We start from the raw sequence: 11830 nt of genomic DNA, 5'->3' as shown, positions 1-11830 counted from the left end.
AACCCTTCTGTGGAAGGTCTTAAACACAAAGAGACTGAATTTTATCTGATCAGCATTAGGGACCAAGTGAATTTTTTTGAGCAGGGAAGGTCCATGGTCACACCTGTTCCTTATTTAGGAAGATTATTTTGGAAGCTGTGTGGAAGGTGGAGTGGAGATGGAGAGACTAAAAGTAGGGAGATGAATCAGGAGGATCCTATAATAGTCTAGGACAAAGAGTGGTGAGAGCATGAACTACAGAAACAGTAAAGTGAGTGGAGAGAGGGGGATTGATGTGAGAGATGCCAGGGAGGGAAAATTGACAAAGCTTAGCAACTGATTACATGTGTGGGAAACTGAAAGAGAAAGGGAAAAATAAAATATGATTCTGCAGTTTTGAGCCTTGTGATTGAAGGGCTGGTGGTGTCTTCAATTGAAATATTTATGGTATGTATACAAATGTCTGAAATAGAGTGAAAAAAAGGGAAAAAGAGGGACAGATGGATGGATGGAAGGAAGGGAGAGAGAGAAAAGGAGGAAGGGAGAAGGGAAGGAAGAGGACGTGAAAAAGGGAGGGAGGAAGAAGGGAGGAAGGAAGGAAAGAAACAAGGAAGGAAGAGATGGAGGTGGGGAGAAGCCATGCTACTTGCACTATGTCCTTATTCTCCTCCTCAGATCAGAACTTAAACACCTGCCCTTGTGACCCTGGACACTGACTTTTAAGCTTTTACTTATCTATATGTCTAGATAAGCTCAAAATGGGTACATGATTTAGACATAAAGGGTGATATCAAAAACAAATTAGGGGTTCATGGAAAAAAATAACTGTCAGATATATGAATAGGAAAAGAGTTCATGACTAAACAAGAGATGAAGAGGTTCAAAAGAGATAAAATGAATGATTTTGTCTTATATTTTTTTAATTTAAATTTATTTATTTAACATATTTAGTTTTCAGCATTGATTTTCACAAGAGTTTGAATTTCAAATTTTCTCCCCATTTCTACCCTCCCCCCCACTCCAAGATGACGTATATTCTGGTTGCCCTGTTCCCCATTCAGCCCTCCCTTCTGTCACCCCACTCCCCTCCCATCTCCTTTCCCCTTCCTTTCTTGTAGGGCAAGATAAATTTCTATGCCCTATTGCCTGTGTATCTTATTTTCTAGTTGCATGCAAAAACTTTTTTTTTTGTTTTTAAACATCTGTTTTTAAAACTTTGAGTTCCAAATTCTCTCCCCTCTTCCATTCCCACCCACCCTCCCTAAGAAGTCAAGCAATTCAACATAGGCCACATGTGTATCATTATGTATAACCCTTCCACAATACTCATGTTGTGAAAGACTAACTATATTTTGTTCCTTCCCAACCCATTCCCCCTTTATTGAATTTTCTCCCTTGACCCTGTCCCCTTTCAACAGTGTTTGTTTTTGATTACCTCCACCCCCATCTGCCCTCCCCTCCATCATCCCCCCCTTTTTTTATCTTCTTCCCTCTTCTTTCCTGTGGGGTAAGATACCCAATTGAGTTTGTATGGTATTCCCTCCTCAGGCCAAATTTGATGAGAGCAAGATTCACTCATTCCCCCCTCACCTGCCCTCTCCCCTCCTCCCACAGAACTGCTTCCTCTTGCCACCTTTATGCGAGATAATCCACCCCATTCTATCTCTCCCTATCTCCCTCTCTCAATATATTCCTCTCTCATCCCTTAATTTGATTACTTGATTTTATTTCTTTTAGATATCTTCCCTTCAACTTCAAGTCACCCTGTGTCCGCTCTCTCTCTCTCTTTCTCTCTCTCTCTCTCTCTCTCTCTACATACATGCACATTCACTTATATATATATATATATATGTATATATATATATATATATACATACACATATGTATATGCATATTCCTTTTAGCTACTATGATAATGAGGTCTCATGAATCATACACATAATCTTTCTATGTAGGAATGTAAACAAAACAGTTCAACTTTAGTATGTTCCTTATGATTTCTCTTTCTTGTTTACCTTTTCATGCTTCTCTTGATTCTTGTGTTTGAAAATCAAATTTTCTATTCAGCTCTGGTCTTTTTGCTGAGAAAGCTTGAAAGTCCTCTATTTTATTGAAAATCCATATTTTTTCCTTGGAGTATGATACTCAGTTTTGCTGGGTAGGTGATCCTAGGTTTTAATCCTAGCTCCATTGACCTCTGGAATATTGTATTCTAAGCCCTTCGATCTCTTAATGTAGAAGCTGCCAGATCTTGGGTTATTCTGATTGGGTTTCCACAATACTCAAATTGTTTCTTTCTGGCTGCTTGCAGTATTTTCTCCGTGATCTGGGAGCTCTGGAATTTGGGATCTAGGAGATTTCTTTTTGGGATCTATTTGAGGAGGCGATTGATAAATTCTTTCAATTTCTATTTTGCCCTGTGGCTCTAGAATATCAGGGAAGTTCTCCTTGAGAATTTCTTGAAAGATGATATCTAGGCTCTTTTTTTGATCATGGCTTTCAGGTAGTCCAATAATTTTTAAATTATCTCTCCTGGATCTATTTTCCAGGTCAGTGGTTTTTCCAATGAGATATTTCACATTGTCTTCCATTTTTTCATTCCTTTGGTTCTGTTTTATAATATCCTGATTTCTCATAAAGTCACTAGTTTCCACTTGCTCCAATCTAATTTTTAAGGTAGTATTTTCTTCAATGGTCCGTTGGTCCTCCTTTTCCATTTGGCTAATTCTGCCTTTCAAGGAATTCTTCTTCTCATTGGCTTTTTGGAGCTCTTTTGCCATTTGAGTTTAGTCTATTCTTTAAGCTGTTGTTTTCTTCAGTGTATTTTTCAGTATTTTTTTGGGTCTCCTTTAGCAAGTCATTGACTTGTTTTTCATAGTTTTTTCACGTCCTTCTCATTTCTCTTCCCAATTTTTCCTCTACTTCTCTAACTTCCTTTTCCAAATCCTTTTTGAGCTCTTCCATTGCCTGGGACCAGTTCATGTTTTTCTTGGAGGCTTTTGGTGTAGGCTCTTGCACTTTGTTGACTTCTTTAGGCTGTATGTTTTGGTCTTCTTTGTCACCAAAGAAAGAATCCAAAGTCTGAGACTGAATCTGGGTGTGTTTTTGCTGCCTGGCCATATTCCCAGCCAACTAACTTGACCCTTGAGTTTTTCAGTGGGGTATGATTGCTTGTAGACTAAAGAGTTCTATGTTCCACATTTGGGGGGGATGCGCCAGCTCTGCCACACCAGCACTCCTCCTTCCCCAAGAACCCCCAACCTGGGCTGGGCTTAGATCTTCAGCAGGCCGTGCACTCCTGCTCTGACCCACCACTTAATTCCTCCCACCAGGTGGGCCTGGGGCCAGAAGCAACTCCAGCTGTAGCTGCCCCGCCTCCGCTGCCCCGGGGATGGTGGCCGAACTGAGAACTCTTTCTACTCCCACAGCTTTTCCCACTAACCTTCTCTGCTGTCTTTGGCGTTTGTGGGTTCAGAAGTCTGGTAACTGCCGCAGCTCACTGATTCACGGCACTAGGGCCCACTCTGCCTGACTCCTGGTCTGGTTGGTCCCAGCCGCTCATGCTGGGCTCTGCTCTGCTCCCAGCACCCAGCTCCCAGCTCCCAGCTCTGTGTGGGATAGACCTCACCCAGACACCATCCAGGCTGTCCTGGGCTGGAGCCCTGCTTCCCTCTGGTGTTTTGTGGGTTCTGCGGTTCTAGAATTGGTTCAGAGCCATTTTTTATAGGTTTTTGGAGGGACTCGGCGTGGAGCTCATGCTAGTCCCTGCTTTCCAGCTGCCATCTTGGCTCTGCCCCTAAAATTTTTTACAGAAATTCAATGCAGCCAAAATTCGAAGAAAAACAGAACTGGGAGAAGAAATTAAAGCAAGTTTTTCTGATAAAAGTCTCATGTCTCAAATATATAGGGAACGACATCAAATTTATGAAAATAAGAGCCATTCCTCAATTGATGGTCAAGGAATATGAATAAGCAGTTTTCAGAGAAACCAAAGCTATCGATAATCATATGGAAAAAGCTGTAATTATTAGAGAAAAATGCTCTAATAAGAAGAAAAATAAAAGTTAAAACAACTTTAATTGAACCACCTCATGTCTATCAGATTGGCTAAGATGACATAAAAAGAAAATGACCCATACTGGTGGGGATTGGAAAAATTGAAACATTAGTACAATGTTGGTGGAGTTATGAATTACTTCAAATATTTTGGAGAACAATTTGGAACATGCCCAAAGGGCTATAAAACTATCCATATCCTTTGACCCAGCAATACCACCACCAACTCTATACTCCAAAGAGATCAAAGAAAATGAAAAAAGGACCCATAAATACAAAAATATTTATAGCAACTCTTTTTTATTATGGCAAAGAATTAGAAATTGAGGAGATATCCATTAATTAGAGAATGACTGAACAAATTATGGCACATGAATGTGACAGAATACTATAGTGCCATAAGAAATGATGAATAGGATAGTTTCAGAAGAACCTGGGAAGACTTATATGAACTGATGCAAAGTGAAGTGAGCAAAACGAGAAGAACAGTGTACACAGTAACAGCAACATTATAAAGATTATCAACTATGAAAGACTTCATACCTTTGATCAATGCAAAAATCCACCACAAGTCCAAAGAACTCATGGTGAAAAATGTTACCCACCTTCAGATAGAGGACTAATAAACTCAGATTTCAGATTGAAGCATATTTTTTCCCTTTTCTCTTTTTTTTTTCTCCCAGAACATGGCTAATGCTGAAATGTTTTGCATGCTTCATATGTATTATGGGAATCATTTCTTACTCTTTTGATGGGTGGGGAAAGAGGTGGAGGGAGAGAATAAATTTGGAAGTGGGAAATAAATTTTTAAAAATTAAAAACAAAAGTCTGAAGGCAAGAAATAGGGTATAAGAATGAGAAAACTAATAAAGCAAAAAAAGAATCAGATGACAAAGAACTATTATCAGGAAAGGGATGTTTAAGACAAAATCACAGAGGAGAGTGACCCCAAAGTACCTAGAAGAAAAGCCTCAAAAACAAGCAAGGAAACAACAATACAGCTTGAATACAAATTCAACTAGAATTCCTAAAAGAGATAAAGCCAGAGGTTTTTTTTAAGACTTTGAAACATATTTATTTAAAAAAATAAAATTATAGAAGAGAAAGAAAAAGTAAGAAAAGAAATGAAAGCTATGGAATAAAGAAATTAAAAGAAAATTCAAGGCTTGGCACACAAAATACAAAACTTACCAACAACAAACTCCTGGAAAATTAGATGGATCAAATAAAAGCTAATGGCTCCTTGAGTCAACAAAAAATATTAAAACAAGGTCAAAAGAATGAATAAAAAAGAATGAAATGCAAGGTATTTCATTTTAAAAACAACTGACCAGGAAAACAAATGAAGAAGAAATTATTTAAGAATGATTAGACTACCGGAACACCATGAGCAAATAATAATCATAATCAAAATTAAAATAGCTAGTATTTATCTACTGATTTAAGGTTTGTAAAGCACTTAATAACTCTGGGAGGCAGGTGCTATCATTATCCCAATTTTACAGTTTAGCAGACTGAAGCACAGAGAGGTTAAATAAATTCCTAAGGATCACAAGCAAGTAAAAATCAGAAACTTGATGTAAACTCTTGAATCCAGGCTCAGTGCTCTATCCACCATGTCACTAGCTGTTAAAAAAAACAATATCATATTTCAAAACATCATGAAAAAAATAGCCCAGCTCAATTAGAACTAAAGGACAAAGTAAAAACAGAATCTATCAATTATTTATGGAAAAAAAAAACATAAAAAAAATAAAAACTTCCAAGAATATCATGGCCAAAATCCATAACTTCAAGCCATAAATAAAATATTTAGGTACCTAGGAGCTACAGTTAGACATGCACAAGATATTTCAGCTATCACTTTAAAGAAGGGGAGCCCAAGATGAAAAGATATATATAGACTTAAAACTTAAGAATAACTTAGCCAGCAAAACTGAGTATAATCTTATGTCCCAGGAGGAAAAAAAAAATGGAACTTTATTGAAGTAGATGAGTTCCAAGCATTCCTGATAAAGAGACAAGAGCTACATATAAATTTTGAAATACCAATACTAGAGTCAAGAGAAACATAAAAAGGTAAATATGAGTAATCAATCAAAAGGGACTAAACAAGGATAACCTGTATACATTTAAACATGGGTAGATGACGCATGTGTTCTCATAGAAACTTGTTATCAACAGGGATGACAAAGTCTACATATATAAATACACACACACACACACTCACACACACACACACACACACACACACACACACTCACACTCACTAACTCTTATATACACACACAGATATAAATTTCTCCTAACCATTTCTTTGACTACCTCCCCCAAATTTTGGTACGTTGTCTCATTGTTAGAAATTACCTATTGTTCTGTAATTTGCTCTGACTCATCCGTTCTTTAGAATTGTTATTTAGTTTCCAATTAGTTTTTAATCTTTTCTTCAATAGTTCTTTAGTCAATACACACACACACACACACACACACACACACACACATTTATTTTTCCTGAGTTGGCAATGACCAACTTCTTTGGTATGTTGTATCATAGTTGTAATTTTCTTTAGGCAGCTTGTGTCAACTCATACAGAGTGAAGCTAGTAGAAACAGGAGAACAATTTATACAACTACATATTGTAAAGACAACTTTGAAAGACTTAAGAACTCTGATCAATTCAATGACCAACCATAATACCAAAAGAGTTAAGATGAAACTTGCTTATCCTTCTTTGAATTTTTTTATACATATTACTATCCATGACTTTAATTTCTTTCTTCAAAAACTGCCAGTTCATGTTCTTTGTTGATGAAGCTATTGTGGAACAATTTGTACTCTTATAAATTTGAATTAATTCATTATGTATCTTCATAATGAGACCTTAGCCGAGAGATAGTTTTTTTTTTTTTTTTAATAGTTTGTAGCTTTATTGACTCTTCCCTCCAGAACATTTCGACTTCGGCCTCCCTGCCGTTTGGGTAACCTCTTAAGAGTCACCTCCTCCTCTTACAGACTCAAGCTACTGGGGTCTGGGGTCCCAAGGAGAGGCCTGCCCTTCCACAGGAGGCCTGTGCATATGTCAAGAGGCTTCCTCCACGCGGCTCCGACTCTGCGGGGTCCGGGGCAGGGGGCAGCGGCTCAGGACCACTTCTTGGAGATGTTGAGATGGCTGAGCTGATCCTCGAAGAACCTGTGCGGGGGGAACTTGGATGCCTGCGCCAGCTTGATGGCCTTGAAGTTCTCTCGCCTGCGGGCGACGGAATGGTTGAACTCCTGCTCCCGGGTCATGTACGGCATGCTCAGCCAGTACTCGTTCTCCGCCTCGATCTCCAGCCGCCGGATCATGCCCTGCTTCATCCCCCAGGTCATCTTCCGCGGCCTGCGGTGCTTCCCGATCCGCTGCTTCCCGGGAACCGGGTACCGCGCAGGAGAGCCGTCAGGAACATGGTACCTGGCGAAGAGGCAACCTCAGCTAAGAAGCAGCTCTCGGCTCCCGTAGCGGACTGACCAGAGAGATATTTTTAACAAGTGTTTTCCCCCTCATTGTCCCTTCTAATCTTAGCTGCATTAGTTTTGTTTATGCAAAAAAAATTTTTTTTTTTTTCCAATTCATGTTATGTGATCCTCTCTATTCCTTAAAGGTTATGAACTCTTTCCATAGCCTTAGATACAGGAGATTTTTTTCTCTTTTCTTCTCTATTTTTTTTAAAAAAGATGTGCTATTTTATATCTAGATTATGTATCAATGGGCACTTATCTTGGTATATAGTATATTACCATAATCTAAATTTATTTGTTGCCAAATTGCTTTTGATACTTCCAAGAAGTTTTTATTGAAATAGGGAATCCTCACCCCAGTAGCTTGGGTTTTTAGGATGAATAAATACTAGTCTACTACTTTAATTTGTTTTGAATTTCATATACTTAATCTGTTCAAATGATTGATGTCTCCAATTTTTAACCAATACCAATCATTTTGATCAGCATTGCTTTTCAGTAGAGTTTAAATTCTGGTACTCCTAGGTCCCATTTCTTTTTCTGTTATTTTTTCCTAAATATTTCCATTGAGATTCTTGATCTTTTGTATTTAAATTAATTTTGTTATATTTGCTAATTCTATGATGTAATTATTTGGTATTTTATGCATAGGACACTGAATAAGTAAATTAATTTAGGTAATATTGTCATTTTCATCATAGTGCTCAGCCTACCCAGTAGCAATTAATACTTCTCCAAATGTAAACATTCTGACTTTATTTCTATAAATAGTGATGTGGTTTAGGGTTTCTGGAACCCAGAAACTTCAAGGTAGATGGCAGTGTCCACTTCAAATGAATTCAAACACTCAAACCATCTTCCCCTTCATAGCAATTTTTTGTAATGCCAATAGAAGCAGGTGAACCTGCAATTTAATTCAGGTGAGACTGATGCTTATATACAAAGGGAACAATGAAAGAAATCTGGACAGGATTAAGGAGTGGTGAGTAGTCTGGGGTGGGCCAGGCACAACATTGAAAGGAATATCAAGTAGGCTAATTAGGTGATCTAGATCAATTAGAAGAGGTCAGTATTTGCTAGTAGTCTGGGGTGGGCCATGAGAAACAGTGAAAGAATTGTCTAGTAAGCTAATTAAGTGATCTAGATGGGCTGGGATGGGCCAGTCGCCTTGGGAGGAGGTCAGTGAGCTGGGCTGCTTAAGTGTATGGGAAAATCCAGGGACTGGGTTGCTTTCAAAGACATGGCCTTTTCCTTTTAGGTGTCTAGGTCCCATCACCCCATCAATAATATTAATATAGTTCTCTTCTGGGTCTTGGAAGGTAAACTGTCAACTGTTTTACATATTGTGTAGTTCTCTGTCTGCTTTCTGGATTTTGTTGCTTCAGGTCAATATATCACTGTCTCTGGATCTACCATACTTGATGAGTCCAGGAATGGTCACATAGGATGACCCAGACAATTCTTAAGAATTTCAGACAATCATAACAGGATGTGGGTTTCCCTTCCTTTCAGCTCTCATTCTTTCCAGTACTGGATTTTTCCTGCTGCCAGTCATGCCCCAATGAGCAACCCAAGGTGGTCTTGATATCTCAAACTCATAACACAATCACGAAGTCTGGGAATGTCTAACACAGGATAGCCCACATATATGTGGTCAGTGGATGACACTAAGCAAGAAGGCAAACAAAAAACAAAAATGTAGCAAAGCCAGAGAATCCTCTGGGCCAGTAAAATGTCTTTAATTTGCCATGTTCCATCAATAAATATTTCTGTTGCAGTGAGGAAGTATTCCTGGAGTGCAAGGACTCATCCCTGGAAATAGGGGTGAAAGAGAGAGAGACAGACAGAGAGAGAGAGAGAGAGAGAGAGAGAGAGAGAGAGAGAGAGACTGAGAGACAAAGACAGACAGAGTCAGACAGAGACGACAGAGACAGAGGGACAGAGAGAGACACTGAAAGACAGAGACAGAGATGGAGAGAGAATAGGTTACAATTCACATTTCACAGTTTGGGAATCAGAATGGAAACTTTGTAAACTGATGTAGCACCTCTACTTGCTCTCAGCAATAAACAGGGTTCCAATTGACTCACTGTCCATATCTTGAATTCCAGAAATGCCTCTGGGCTGAGAGATTTAAGCAGTATTCTTCCAAATGCTTTCCCCTATCCATTGTCTAGCACCAAAGAATCACAATGAAATCCAAGTGACAAAATTCTACTTGGCCAGTTAAATGCCAAATTAAAACAAAAACAACAACAAATGAAACAAACAAAAAAAATTCAAACAATACCTCTGCAGGTTTGTTAGATAATCCTATCTACCTTCTTTTGAATTCTTTTATTCTGGGTCTAAAGCCAAGCTTTCAACTACCTGACTTTGTCCATACACAATTATATGACTAAGGGATGCTTACTCAACTTTCATTGTTATTTCCAAAAAGCCATTCAAAACCAAATAGTTCTTTATGTATTCACATGTAAAAATGACTCATTTGAAGCTGAGAAGGACTTTCTTTCAGCAGGATTCCTCTGAGGCAATTGGATGAAGATGACCATTAGCAGTACAAAGGCATCTGGTTCCTGTAAAGGCACTTCTTTTGAATTTGTCCTTTGTAATGAGGGTGAAATTCTTCCAATCCTCCAAAATACTGTCCCTCCAGTCTGTTTGGGAAGTAAACTGATTTCCAAGGAAACCTTTCAGTGGAACTTTGATAACTTTTAAAATTTCAGCTGGAATTGTCCAGGGACAACAAAAAGATATTTTATAGCAACAATCAATAAGGAAAAGTTCTTAAGGACACAGAGCATACTAACATCGATCTCTCCTAGTCTCCAATCCCTGAGGTCTAGCATGTACCTCAAAATAAGCAATCACTATCCCTAGAGGCCTTACCTTAAACACCAGAACCCCCTGGCTCACCTCCCTCTGGACTGCCCATCCTCTAACGGGGCCATTTCTGTTCTAGTCCAGCACTACTGTGCCAATTGTTCTGAGGTGGGTTGATTCTGGCTAGTATCCAGATAGCTTAAGTTCAATTTTTGGAATATTTCAACAAAGATATGCATTGAAGACATCCTGCACTTCCTCATCTGCATGAAGCTTCCTACCCTGAGTTGCCTCAGATTATACTTGAATCTCCTTGTTACTGCTTTATACCCAAGGGGAACAAAAAAGACCATCAAAAGCCTGAAACTTTTGACCCCTGAGCCAACCAAACCTTTAAAAAGAGAAAAACTATCTTAATAACTTCTGGAGAAAAAGAAAATCCTAATTGCTTGGGTGTAGAGGTTAGGCTATTGTTCCTGCTACAACCCTTGATTTACTGGAAAGACATCTTATCTCCATTATATATAATAAAGGTTTTTAGTTTTAGATACTACTTACTATATTAAGAAAACATAAATGTAATCATATTTTTATGAGTTTTCAACAGAAATGACTATTCTTTTAGAAAAAATTCAACTTTTTTGTGTAATCTTATGATTTTTATTGCTCTTATTAGTATGACTTATTATATTTGTAGTTTTCCTAAGAGTGAACCAACTCTGCATTCCTCATTCAAATAACAAGAAGTCAATAAATCACCTCCTATGTGCCAGGATGGGATTAAGGACTGGGAATAGAAAATGAGGCAAAAGACAAGCCCTGCCTTCTTGTTGTTGTTCAGTCATTTCAGTGCTGTCTGACTCTTCATGACTCAATTAGGGTTTTCTTGCCCAGGGTCACACAAGCTAATAAGTGTCTGAGACCAAGTTTGAACTCAGGTCTTTTTGACTCCAGGCCTGGTGCATCACCTAGCTGCCCTTCTAGAAGCTCACACACACACACACACACACACACACACACACACACTGATCATTGTGTATAAACTTTATTATATCATGAGTCTCTTTGCTAATATTTTACTTAAAATTTCTATGTTGATATTCATTGATATCTGTCTTTCATTTTCTTTGTTCTAACTTTCCTTTACCATATTTGCATCACAGAAGGAGTCTGGGTAAGATCCCAAAATTTCCTATTGTTACAGAATTCTTTAAATATTTGATAAAATTAATTTATAAATATATCTGGTTTATAATTCAGTTAATGACATTCCTTTCATTTTTTATGAGGTTGGATTATATAAATTCTTAGTTTCTTGTTTTGTTTAATCTGAAAATTTTATATTTTTGCAAATATTTACCCATTTTGGTTAAGTTGTTGGGTTAATTGGCTTATATTTAGGCAAAATAAATTTTGGTAACTTCATTTATTTCATCTTCATTTGTTATGAATTTACCTTTTTTTATGCTT

At 38.0% G+C, this 11830-nt stretch overlaps 1 pseudogene; it reads right to left on the bottom strand.

The window, feature by feature from the left end:
- Positions 1–7174: 7174 nt before the first annotated feature.
- On the bottom strand, positions 7175–7482 carry LOC118843983 (annotated as a pseudogene).
- Between the last annotated feature and the right edge of the window lie 4348 nt (positions 7483–11830).

The sequence above is a fragment of the Trichosurus vulpecula genome, chromosome 1, assembly GCF_011100635.1.
Source record: "Trichosurus vulpecula isolate mTriVul1 chromosome 1, mTriVul1.pri, whole genome shotgun sequence".
Lineage (NCBI taxonomy): Eukaryota > Metazoa > Chordata > Mammalia > Diprotodontia > Phalangeridae > Trichosurus > Trichosurus vulpecula.
The sequence above is the reverse complement of the archived record's forward strand: the minus strand, read 5'-3'. Positions and strand labels throughout refer to the sequence as shown.